The sequence below is a fragment of the Orcinus orca genome, chromosome 16 (genome assembly GCF_937001465.1).
Source record: "Orcinus orca chromosome 16, mOrcOrc1.1, whole genome shotgun sequence".
In the NCBI taxonomy this organism is placed as follows: Eukaryota; Metazoa; Chordata; class Mammalia; order Artiodactyla; family Delphinidae; genus Orcinus; species Orcinus orca.
In genome coordinates this window covers 8,635,466-8,646,843 of record NC_064574.1, presented here as the reverse complement: position 1 = coordinate 8,646,843, position 11,378 = coordinate 8,635,466, and positions in this window count along the sequence as shown.

Here is an 11,378-nt window from a genome sequence, read left to right as displayed (position 1 = left end):
AGGTAGATCTTTCGATGCAGGGACTTGATTGGGAGTTGGCAAAGTTTGTGGTATAATAGTTGAGGATTGATGGATGCAGAGAGGTGAGATTTTTGCAGTGAGTCTTTAATGAATAAACAATAATTTGATGAATCCACTTGGGCAAGCTGTTGTTTAATAGGAAGAAAAGACTTTTGTTCCTTATACTGAAGAGAACAGGGTGAATAGTCTATTGTTCAGATAAGTGGATTTTCAGCAAGTTCCTGAAAGAAGCGATAAAGTTATTGCAACTTCATTTTTCTGGGCAAGAATTTCCTGGCATAATAGAGTCATGTTAATGTAGATAGTAAGTTGTGTTGATGTAGATGGTATCACTTGCCAACAACAGTTTTTTAAACTTCAGCCTTATTAAAAATTAAAAAGAAAACATAGCTTATATAAACCAAAGGAGGAAAGATGAATAATAAAATGAGCATAAAATCAGAAAACAGAAATTAAGGAGAAGACCAAACACACCAATAAATGTGAAAAATGAAAGTGGATTAAACTATCTTGGGAAAAGATGCATTCCATTATATACTAATTGAAGACTAACATACTTTAAAATGATACCTAAAGGTTAGAAATAAAGGATGGCCAGTGATGTCTCAGACCATCACAAAAACATTAAGAGAGAGTACATTAGTGTATGAATTTAGGATTCAGAGTAAAAATTATTAATGTTGTAAAAGAAATTAGTTTTATTTTGGTGTTGCCCAACGTTGAAAAAATACGGTCATGTATCTTTTTGTATAAAATAAAAGAGCATCAAAATACAGAAATCAAAAACTGCTGAGGTGAGAGAATGTAGGAGGAAGAAGAACTAAGGATGCATGAGTGTGTGGTTTGGGGTTAGGACTCTAAGAGATGCCAGTTATTGAGGCAGTGAGCTGAGGTATGCGGTGGGTGTTGTCCAGTATCCAGAAACTGACCCATGTAGGGAAATTAGATCCATGACAGATGAGACGTTGTAGGCTGATGTGCAAAGGGGGCTACAACAGTGGTTTCCACATAGAAAGGAAGGAATTAGATGCCAGTCTTCCATGGTACCACTCTCTCCCAATAAAATCATCGTTCACAATGAATTCAAAACTTAAATGTGACAAGCAAAACTTTAAAACCTGTGGAAGAAAATATGGATTATGTACGACATTAAGATACTGAAGGAAATAACAGCAAGATCCTTTTTGACTCACCTCCTAGAGTAATGGAAATAAAATAAAAAATAAACAGATGAGACCTAATGAAACTTAAAAGCTTTCGCACAGCAAAGGAAACCATACACAAGACAAAAAGACAGTCCTCAGAATGGGAGAAAATATTTGCAAACGAAGCAACTGACAACGGATTAATCTCCAAAATATACAAGCAGCTCATGCAGCTCAATATCAAAAGAACAAACAACCCAATCCAAAAATGGGCGAAGACCTAAATAGACATTTCTCCACAGTAGATATGCAGATTGCCAACAAACACATGAAAAGATGATCAATATCACTAATCATTAGAGAAATGCAAATCAAAACCACGATGAGGAGGGATTTCCCTGGTGGCTCAGTGGTTAGGAATCTGCCTGCCAGTGCAGGGGACACGGGTTTGAGCCCTGGTCCGGGAAGATCCCATATGCTGCGGAGCAACTAAACCCATGTGCCACAACTACTGAGCCTGTGCTCTAGAGCACATGAGCCACAATTTCTGAGCCCGCGTGCCACAACTACTGAAGCCTGCCCGCCTAGAGCCTGTGCTCCACAACAAGAGAAGCCACCGCAATGAGAAGCCCATGCACTGCAACGAAGCATAGCCCCGTTCACTGCAACTAGAGAAAGCCCGCGCGCAGCAAAGAAGACCCAACGCAGCCAAAATAAATAAATAAATTAATTAATTAATTAAAAAAAAAACCACAATGAGGTATCACCTCATACTGGTCAGAATGGCCATCTTCAAAAAATCTAGAAACAATAAATGCTGGAGAGGGTGTGGAGAAAAGGGAACCCTCTTGCACTGCTGGTGGGAATGTAAATTGATACAGCCACTATGGAGAACAGTATGGAGGTTCCTTAAAAAACTAAAAATAGAACTACCATACGACCCCACAATCCCACTACTGGGCATATACCCTGAGAAAACCATAATTCAAAGAGTCATGTACCACAATGTTCATTGCAGCACTGTTTACAATAGCCAGGATATGGAAGCAACCTAAATGTCCATTGACAGATGAATTGGATAAAGAAGATGTGGCACATATATACAATGCAATATTACTCAGCCACAAAAAGGAATGAAATTGAGTTATTTGTAATGAGGTGGACGGACCTAGAGTCTGTCATACAGAGTGAAGTAAGTCAGAAAGAGAAAAACAAATACTGGATGCTAATGCATGTATGTGGAATCTAAAAAAACTGTACTGATGAATCTAGTGGCAGAGCAGGAATAAAGATGCGGACGTAGAGAATGGACTTGAGGTCACAGGGAGGGAAGGGGAAGCTGGGACGAAGTGAGAGAGTAGCATTGACATAATACACTACCAAATGTAAAATGGATGGCTAGTGGGAAGCTGCTGCATAGCACAGGGAGATCAGCTCGATGCTTTGTGATAACCTAGAGGGGTGGGATAGGGAGGGTGGGAGTGAGGCTTAAGAGGGAGAGGTTATGGGGATATATGTATACATATAGCTGATTCACTTTGTGGTACAGCAGAAAATAACACAACATTGTAAAGCAATTATACTCCAATAAAGATATAAAAAAAGATACTGAAGGATTTCTTAAGACACAAAAATGACTAACCATGAAAAAAAATGACCCATAATTTGACTCCAATGAAAATTAAAACTTCTGTTTATTAAAAAGCACCACAAAGAAAAAGAAAAGACAACCCCAAGCCAGAAGACTTTTGTAACACAACTGACAAAAGATCGTTATCTGGAACACATTAACAAAAAACTCCTACAACAAAAATATGGGCAAAAGACATGAACAAATGTTGCACAGAATATAAAACATGGGCAGGAAGTAAACATATGACAATGCTCAACCCCATCAGAACGAGAAAAATGAACATTAGGATCTCATGTTGATATCCGGGGAGAAAAGCATTCAAGCCAGAGGAAGTGCAAAGGCCCTGAGGCAGGATCCTGCTTGGCTTGTCAAGAAATAGCAAGAAGGCCAGTGTGTTGCCTCTAGTGACCCAGAGAGAGGAAGGAGGAAGATGATGACAAAGACAGGTAAGGGTCCAGATCATTAATTTTCGTGTCATATCATTCAATCCTTGACTTAAGAGGCTAGCAAGATAATAAGAAAAAGAAAAAGAAACTTAAACATATAGGGGACAGCACTGATTGGGGTGGTCAAACTAATCTTGAGAGAGAGGGACAAAACGACAGCAAAACATAAGATGTTTTAGATTATTCAATATTGAATTTAAATAATTCAGACCACATTTATTAAGGCATCTGCCAGACCCTCTATTAGGAACTGAGGATCAAAGATAAAGAAGGAGAAACCCTGCCATAGAAGGAGCCACATGCCTTAATAAATAAGTAATAAATAGAAACAAGTAATAAGTATAATATGTGATGTTCATAATAAAAACAATGCGTATTTGTAGATTATGCTCAAGACCCAGTTCTCAGTGCCTTAAACCCATTTTTTCCCCTAATCCTACATGGTTGATATTGTTTGTTGCCAATTTACATCTGAGAAAACTGAGTACAGGAGAGATTGAGTAATTTGTTTAGAGCCGGGTTTCCCAACCTCCATGCTACTGGCCTTTGGGGCTGGAAGATTCTTTGCTGAGAGGCTGCCCTGTGCATCGTAGGGTTTTCTGTAGCATCCCTGGCTTCTCTCTACTAAAAGCAAGAGCTCCCTACCCCCCAACCATTGCGAGAACCAAGACATCTCCAGACAAATATCTCCTGGGTGACAGAATTGCCCCCGTGGAGAACCACTGGTTCAGAGACAGAGTGGGATGGGAATTCAGATCTTTTCGACGCCAGAGCCCATAGTTGTTGGTTGTTTTCACTTGTTTGTCCAGATTTCTTACTTCAATGTGCAATGCCTTTCTGAACAGGTCTCTCTTGAGCACTGTCCATTCATGTTTAACTGCATTTGTTTAAAGCAATGCCGTAAGAAGGAATCTTTACCTACAAATGGCTCACCCTGGAGGAAGATACACATGAGATGGTGATGCAGACATTATTTTAGTTTTCTATTATTTGTTGAACATCTCAGGACACATGTAATGTCAAATAATAGCCTGCATTTCAATAATTCACTCATTCGTTCATTCATTCAGCAATGCTGGGCATTGTACCAGGCACTGCGGCTCACAGTGCACAAGTCAGAAAGGTCTCAACTCGTGCTCGGTCTAATGGGGGACGGAGAACAGACGGGAGGCATGTTAGCACATCATGAAACAAGATGGTTTCAATTTGTGCTGTTTTGAAAAAAAGTTTATGAGGGCAAGTGACTTGGCTGGAAGAAGGAAGCTAATTTGGACTCAGGTATCAAGGAGGGCTTCTCAGAGGAAGTGACACAAGCTGAGAACTTAGTGACAGGAAGGAGTCAGCCATGCAAAAATCTGAGGGAAGGGTGTGTGGAAGAGAGGAGCAAGCAAACGCTAAGATGCTGAGCAGGGAGTGAGTTTAGTGTGTTTCGGGAACAGGAAGAAGGTCTTGGTGGATGGGGAGGGTGAGCAGAAGCAGGAGGTAGATGGATCCGGGAGGCAGACGAGGAGGACCTGGGGACGTGTCTGACCTTGTAAGCCAATGGATTTTATTCTATATGCAAATGCAACATGATTTTGTTGAAGCCACTTCAAAAGCAAGACCAAGTGTTATCTGTTCTCGAGCTAAAATACCAATGCAGCGCCCTACACGTTCTTGCTTCCATCATTCACAGGTACAAGTTTGCTGTTATTGAAATGGACTGATGTGAGACTAAACATTTGAAGCTTACAAGGGAAATCAAAGAAATATTTAAAATATATTAGTTTAGTTTTTATTCTCGCTGCAGAGCTTCTGCAAAACAGACATTTTTTTTATTGCACTGGCTCCTTAGAAGGTCTACTGAGTATTTGATTTCATTAAAAAGAGCCCACAGGCATTTGTATTCTTTAAGAATTCTGATATTGAGTGTCAATAGCTGTCAGTGACTTTAGGTTATTTTTAAAAAGATATTACTGTGATGATCGTATTTTAATATTTTAGGCATAACAATTTAATGTCTGTTGCTTGTAATGGGATAAAATAGAAATAATTTAAATGTCTGTCAGTGGAAAAAGGAGAAATAAAATGTGTTATCGTATGATGAAATATGATTCAGTAGTTTAATGACTAGATCTAAGTGTATCAAACTGTACCGGTCTCCACAGAATGAGAAGGAAAAAGTAGGCTGTAGTAAAATAGGTATAGAAAAATCCATTTCCCCCCAGATTTATTGAGATATAATTGACACCTAACATTGTGTAAGTTTAAGGTACACAAATGTTGTTTTGGTACATTTATATATGGCAAAATGATGAACACTGTAGCATGGTGGCATGAGATAGCAGGGGCACTAGAAAACTTCTGGGGGCGTGGGTATATCCATTATCTTGATTGTGGTGATGATTCCACAGGTAAACACATTTGTCAGAACTTATGAAATTTTACACCTTATATATGTGCAGTTTGTTGCACGTCAATTATACCTCAGTAAAGCTATGAAAAATTATTATGGTTGGTCATTGGCACGGAAAGTTAAGTTGGTAGTAGTTTTTCTTCCTTACTGGGATATAAAGTGGTAGCATACCTTAAAGTTAGTAGCATCTTAAATGCCTTTAGTCTGAGATTCTGGTGGTTGAGCTTTATGCTATTTTCAGCTAAAAAGATGCTAACTGATAGGATTTAGAAATATTGGAGGGGGATAATGTTGGGAAGACTGTGAATTTGGTTTTAGCCATGTTAAGACTGGGGCGGTAGGATGACTAGCTGTCCCCGGTAGCTTCCTAATGGTCACTCCATCCTCTCCGGTTGTCTCTGATCCAGTCCCCAACCAAGCAGCCCTTCTGCCTTTGCCATAGACTCCCACCCTTAGCAGGGCTCATGGCTGCCTTGAGTAAAACCTACATTTCCCCACTTTCCCTTCTCTTTGTGAGGCCAAGGTCACGTGGCTAAACTCTGGCCAATGAGATAGAAGTAGAATTGATGCGAGCAGCTAATCACAGTCATCAGTCTAAGAAAGGAGTTACTAAAATTGCACATGGATCTGTCTGCCTGCCATATTTTATTGTAAATGCATCTGGGGTTTCGCTGCCTTATAATTCATCGACACAGAAACTCTGTTTTCAAAATAAAAACATTCCACAAAATTTAGTCATGTCTTATGAGTGATGTTAAAATGCCACTTTTTTGGATGCCAGTGCTGTCGAGGGCTAATTCCTGTTCTCCAGCAGGCTCCTTCTGTGTCCCTGGACAAGTCATTTATTCTTTCTGCTTCAGGTCCTTCAGCCGCGAATTGTGGATAACATTACAGGGCTTGGGGGTGCCGTGAGGATTAATTAGCATTGGCAGAACACTTTGAACATAAGATTCTGCCCTCTTTGCACATTTTATCCAGGGACTTCAACACACTGTACCAATAAGGCTAGTCCCATTTACCTCTGTTTTCCAGATCAGGTTATAAGGCAGGAGACTTTAAAGGCTTGCCCAAAGTCGCTCAGTGAACTGGGGGAGCGCCGTGAGGAGACCTTCGGAATATTGACTTCTAATCTTGCAGCAACCAATGAATACACGCTTCAGTTTGAAAAAGGGCTCTGTAAAAGCCAGATGCCTTTGTTATCTAGTTACTTCTCTCTGGTCTCTTTCTCATGTGTTGGCCTAGATTTTCCTGTGTTGGCTTTGCATTGACCTGCAGAGAGGAGGCCTCTTCCTCATCAGAAAAGAGACTCGAATATCTGGGAGAAGCCTAAGGATCACAAGGCTCCAAAATTTGAATCCCAGTCAAGTTCACTAGAGGTTTATGTTTGCTTTGGTGTCCTTGGTTATAAAGCTTAAGATGTGAGGTCCCCCTGTGCAGAAAGAAAGAGTCATTCTCTCTCTCTCTTTTTAAATTGCATTTGGAATTTATATTTTAAAAAACACACAGGAAAGAATTAACACCTTCAATACTTCACTTCTGCCCACAAATAACCAGTGCTAATATTTTAGTGTAGATATATTCTACCCAGGGTGTGCGTGTGTGTGTGTGTGTGTATAATTTTTTTTAAAAAAACAGGACCATACTGCATAGATCATTTATAATCAGTGTATGAGAAGCCCTTTTATCCCCTCTGGCCTCATCACTCAGTGCTCTCTTCTCATTCTCCAAGTTCCAGTCACCTTGACCTTCCTTCTGCTCTAAATGTACCACATGCTCGCCTGTCTGGGACATTTGCTCATGGCCTTCTTCCCCCCTCCCTCACCTGGGTAATATCACCTTCTCCTTCCTATCTCAGCTCCCTAATTTCTCCATCCCCCATCTTCCAAAGGGGTCAGGTCCTCTCTCCTTGTCCTAACATCATGTAACTTTCTTTGGTGCATAATTTTACACTTATTGGAATATTTTATTAATGTCTTGCACTCCCACTGGACCATCAACTCCACAAGGGCAGAGCCTGGTCTCTTTCTATCTGCTCCACCAATTCCTCAGTGCCTAGCAAGGCTGACTCATATAATATTTGTTGAACGAACAAATAAGAAGGGACCTCTTTCACCTCCATTTTAATGGTTGTGATATGGATTTGTCACAGAATGATAAAATTACTATTGACTCAATTGCAGAGGAAGGCTCACAAGCCCAGGGGAAGGGTGGGGGGCACATTTAGAAAACATTCCAAAGCAAGGTGCTGGGCTGTCTGTGCAGAAATTCCAAAAACATGTAGTTCGAAACCATTTTGTCTGCGTTAGTCCATCACACACCTCCGGCCTAAATAGGACATTGTGGATAAAGAGGTTAACGAAGGAAGGGTCCCTGGCAGAGAGCTCTTCTTCTCCCCCTGGGGCAGGGAAGGGGGAGCTTCTCCTTACCTTACAGCAAGGGAGCGGTTTTCAAGAGATTCACTTAGAAGCCTGGGATGTGAGTCCCTGTGAGTGTGGAGGACACAGGGGCTGGTGCCTCATGAACCCACAAAAGCTCAGTGAGAGAAAGAGCAGCCTATATATGCCTGCAGCCCAGAGGGCATCCACCCGCAGACAAACCTCGGCGCAAGCGGAACTTGGGTTCTAGCCTCTCCTTTCCCCTGGGCTCCAATCCTGGGGGTCTCAGGAGCCTGTAGTTATTACGTGGAAGAAGAGGCAGAGCAGAAAATCAGTGAAGACTCTGTTAAGCCCCACCACACTCCCAGGCCTGAACTGGGCTCGGGGATAAACCCTACATTGAAAGGGGGGGGGGTGTTCTGTGTTTGTTAGGCTGCAATGGACTCTTTAGTACCCTGTGTTCTGTGTTTGTTAGGCTGCAATGGACTCTTTAGTACCCGGTAGTAGTCAGAAGGGCCAAGGACCTTCTGGAGATTTCATTTAGGCTTGGAGAAAGCACTTCTCAATAAGCAAAGTTTAATGGGGAACGATTACATCTCAGCGATCCTAGCTTCTTCGGAAATTTGGCTACATGTATATACACACTCTTCCATGTGAAAAAATATGTGTGTGTGTGTGTGTGTGTATATATATATAAAATCATAAACAACACTGCAGTGAATATTCTTGTACCTAAATATTTGTGCCTTTGGATACATTGCCAGAACTGGAATTGTTGAGGACCTAGGGTAAGCAATTATCAAAGTTAAAAATTTTTAGGATAGCATCACTCGTGCTCCAAAACAGTTATATCAATCGATATAAATTTACATTCTCATCAGAAGCTTTATTTCTCTTTTCCTAAAGGTTTTTTGGCAAAGGTCCTTAGAACTAGATATTTATATGGTCTCATGATTTCCAGTCCAGTCCCTTCTTATCCATTTTTTACTCAACAGGCAGAATAATATTTAAAAAATATAAATCAGCTGCTCCTTCGTGTTTTCTCCTTTCGAGCAGGATGTAGTTGGGCTGTCCTGTCCTTTCCCTGGGACTGTTTTCCCCATCAGTCCCTCCTCCTCTGGGTTGAGACACACTCTCCTCCCTTAGCTCCTTGAACTTGCCAAGCTCTTTCCTTCATCCTGGCTTTTTCGAGGGCTCTTCCCTCTGGCTGGAATGCCCTGCCCCTGACGTTTCACACAGCTTCTTCTTCTCTTTCCTGTCTGGGCTTCAGTGCCACATCCTCAGAGAAGACTTTCCCGACTCTCTGGCTTCGAGGAGGCCGCTGGTACTCCACTCACTTCCCTATCACCATCTGCAGCTGTTTACATTGTTTATTTACTTGTTTACTTGTTATCTCTCCTGGGTTATAAGCTCCCTGAGGACATGGACTTTGTTCATCTATGTGGGGGTGTGTGTGTGTGTGTGTGTGTGTGTGTGTTAAAGCTTAATGTGGACACTGTCCACTCAGAGCAGGTGCTCAATCAGTATCTCTCCAGTGCAGGAACGAGGCAGGGAAGCAGTGAATAACCGAAGCAGACCTGCTCCCAGGCTTTCTCCCACCTGATTTCGGTGCATCATTCTCCCAAGTCATCCTTCTTTAGCTGGTTAAGGGCTGGGGAAGGGAGCCGGTGGCAGAGCACACAACCTCTCTCCTCAGCCCCAGCCTGATCCTTCTCATTAGCGCTGTGTCACCTTGCCAGAGGAAAGGCTGCTTATGTTTCTGTGACGCTCCCACTGAGAGCAGCAGGCGACGGGGCCAAAGCTCAAGTTATTTTTGGTAAAGATTTTGGACAAGGGCCATTTCAGCCTCTGCCCTGGTGCTTTGTGGTACTTGGTGAAAGTACAACATCCTTTGATGAAGCTTGGGCACCTGCTCTGGAAAAGTGCAGTTGCTTCTGCATTTTCTGTTCTGAAGAACTAAAGAATAATAATAATAATAATAGTGATAGGCTAAATGGAATGCCAAGAGCAAGGCATGAATTGTTAATGTTTCAAGCTAGGGTGGATTTCTGCTCTGAATGTGTTGGACTAAGCAACCTCTGGGCTAATTCCTGCCTTTGTGATGCTATGGTTATAAAGTTCTATTTCAGTGCATGACATAGTTTTGTTTCATAACAAGAAGATGTCCAAGTAGGAGAAGAATACTGTTATATGTATTCTATTTTGAACTGACAGTCCTTTCATTTTAATTAATATGCTTTTAATAAGGATAGCGTTATGGACTGAATGTGTCCCCCCCAAATTTATACGTTGAGACCCTACCCCCCAATGTGATGGTATTTGGAGGTGGGCCCTTTGGGAGTTGATTAGATTTAGATGAGGTCATGAGGGTGGGGCCCTCATGAATAGGATTAGTGCTCTTATAAGAAGAGAAATAGAGACCAGAGCCCTCTCTTTCTGTCTGGCATGTGAGCTCATAGCAAGAAGGCAGCTGTCTGCAAGCCAGGAAGAAGAATCTGCACACACCTGATCTTGGACTTCCCGGCTTCTAAAACTGTGAGAAATAAACCTCTGTTGTTTAAGCCACCCAGTCTGTGTATTTTGTTATAGCAGCCTGAGCTGACTAAGAAAGGCGGTAGTATCAGGGTCAGGACTGGAGGAAGCAAGAAGCTCCTAGAAGGGATGATCTAAGGAAGCATTCACCCTCAGGGTCTTGCAAATGGAGGCTCAGTACTCACGCAGCCTTGAGAGTGGGTGTCCCCTTAAATTTTGCACTGTAAGTGCCCCACTTGCCTCACCCTAGTCCCAGCCCTGGGGAGCATGCTCTTCATTACCCAATTCAAATGGGCTCAAATAAACAAGACAAAACAAAAAAAGTAGATCGTGTCATTGAGAAGTGGAAGAGGCGGTTCTGGCCTCAGGAATGGTTGTATCTCTAGCTCTGTTTCGCATCCCACTTTCTCCTTTCTTGGCTTTATTCTCAGCTAGGCTCACATTTTGCAAACAATATGGCCGTGCAGATGTGTATCTCAGTGTGTTCATCTGTTCACCTCAGGGAAGATTTTGATTGGATCTTCTAGGTCACGTGCCCATTTCTGCGCCAGTCTTCATGTCCAAGAATGGTGTGTGCTGACTGGCCAGACTTGATCAGGTGTCCAGCCCTGTGGTGAATGAGATAGTCGCTGTCTCGACCCACTCCCCCAGAATCACTCATAGTTGAGAGAGTAGGGATTCCCAATGACAGAGATCAGACCAGTTTGGAGCTGAGGTCACTTTCACCTTTGTCTGTAGCTTTATGGGAAAATGCCACAAAAAGTTTTGGCATTTTCTCAAGTAATCTGGGCCTTATAGGTGTGTCTATATACAATTTAGTTGAGATGCTTG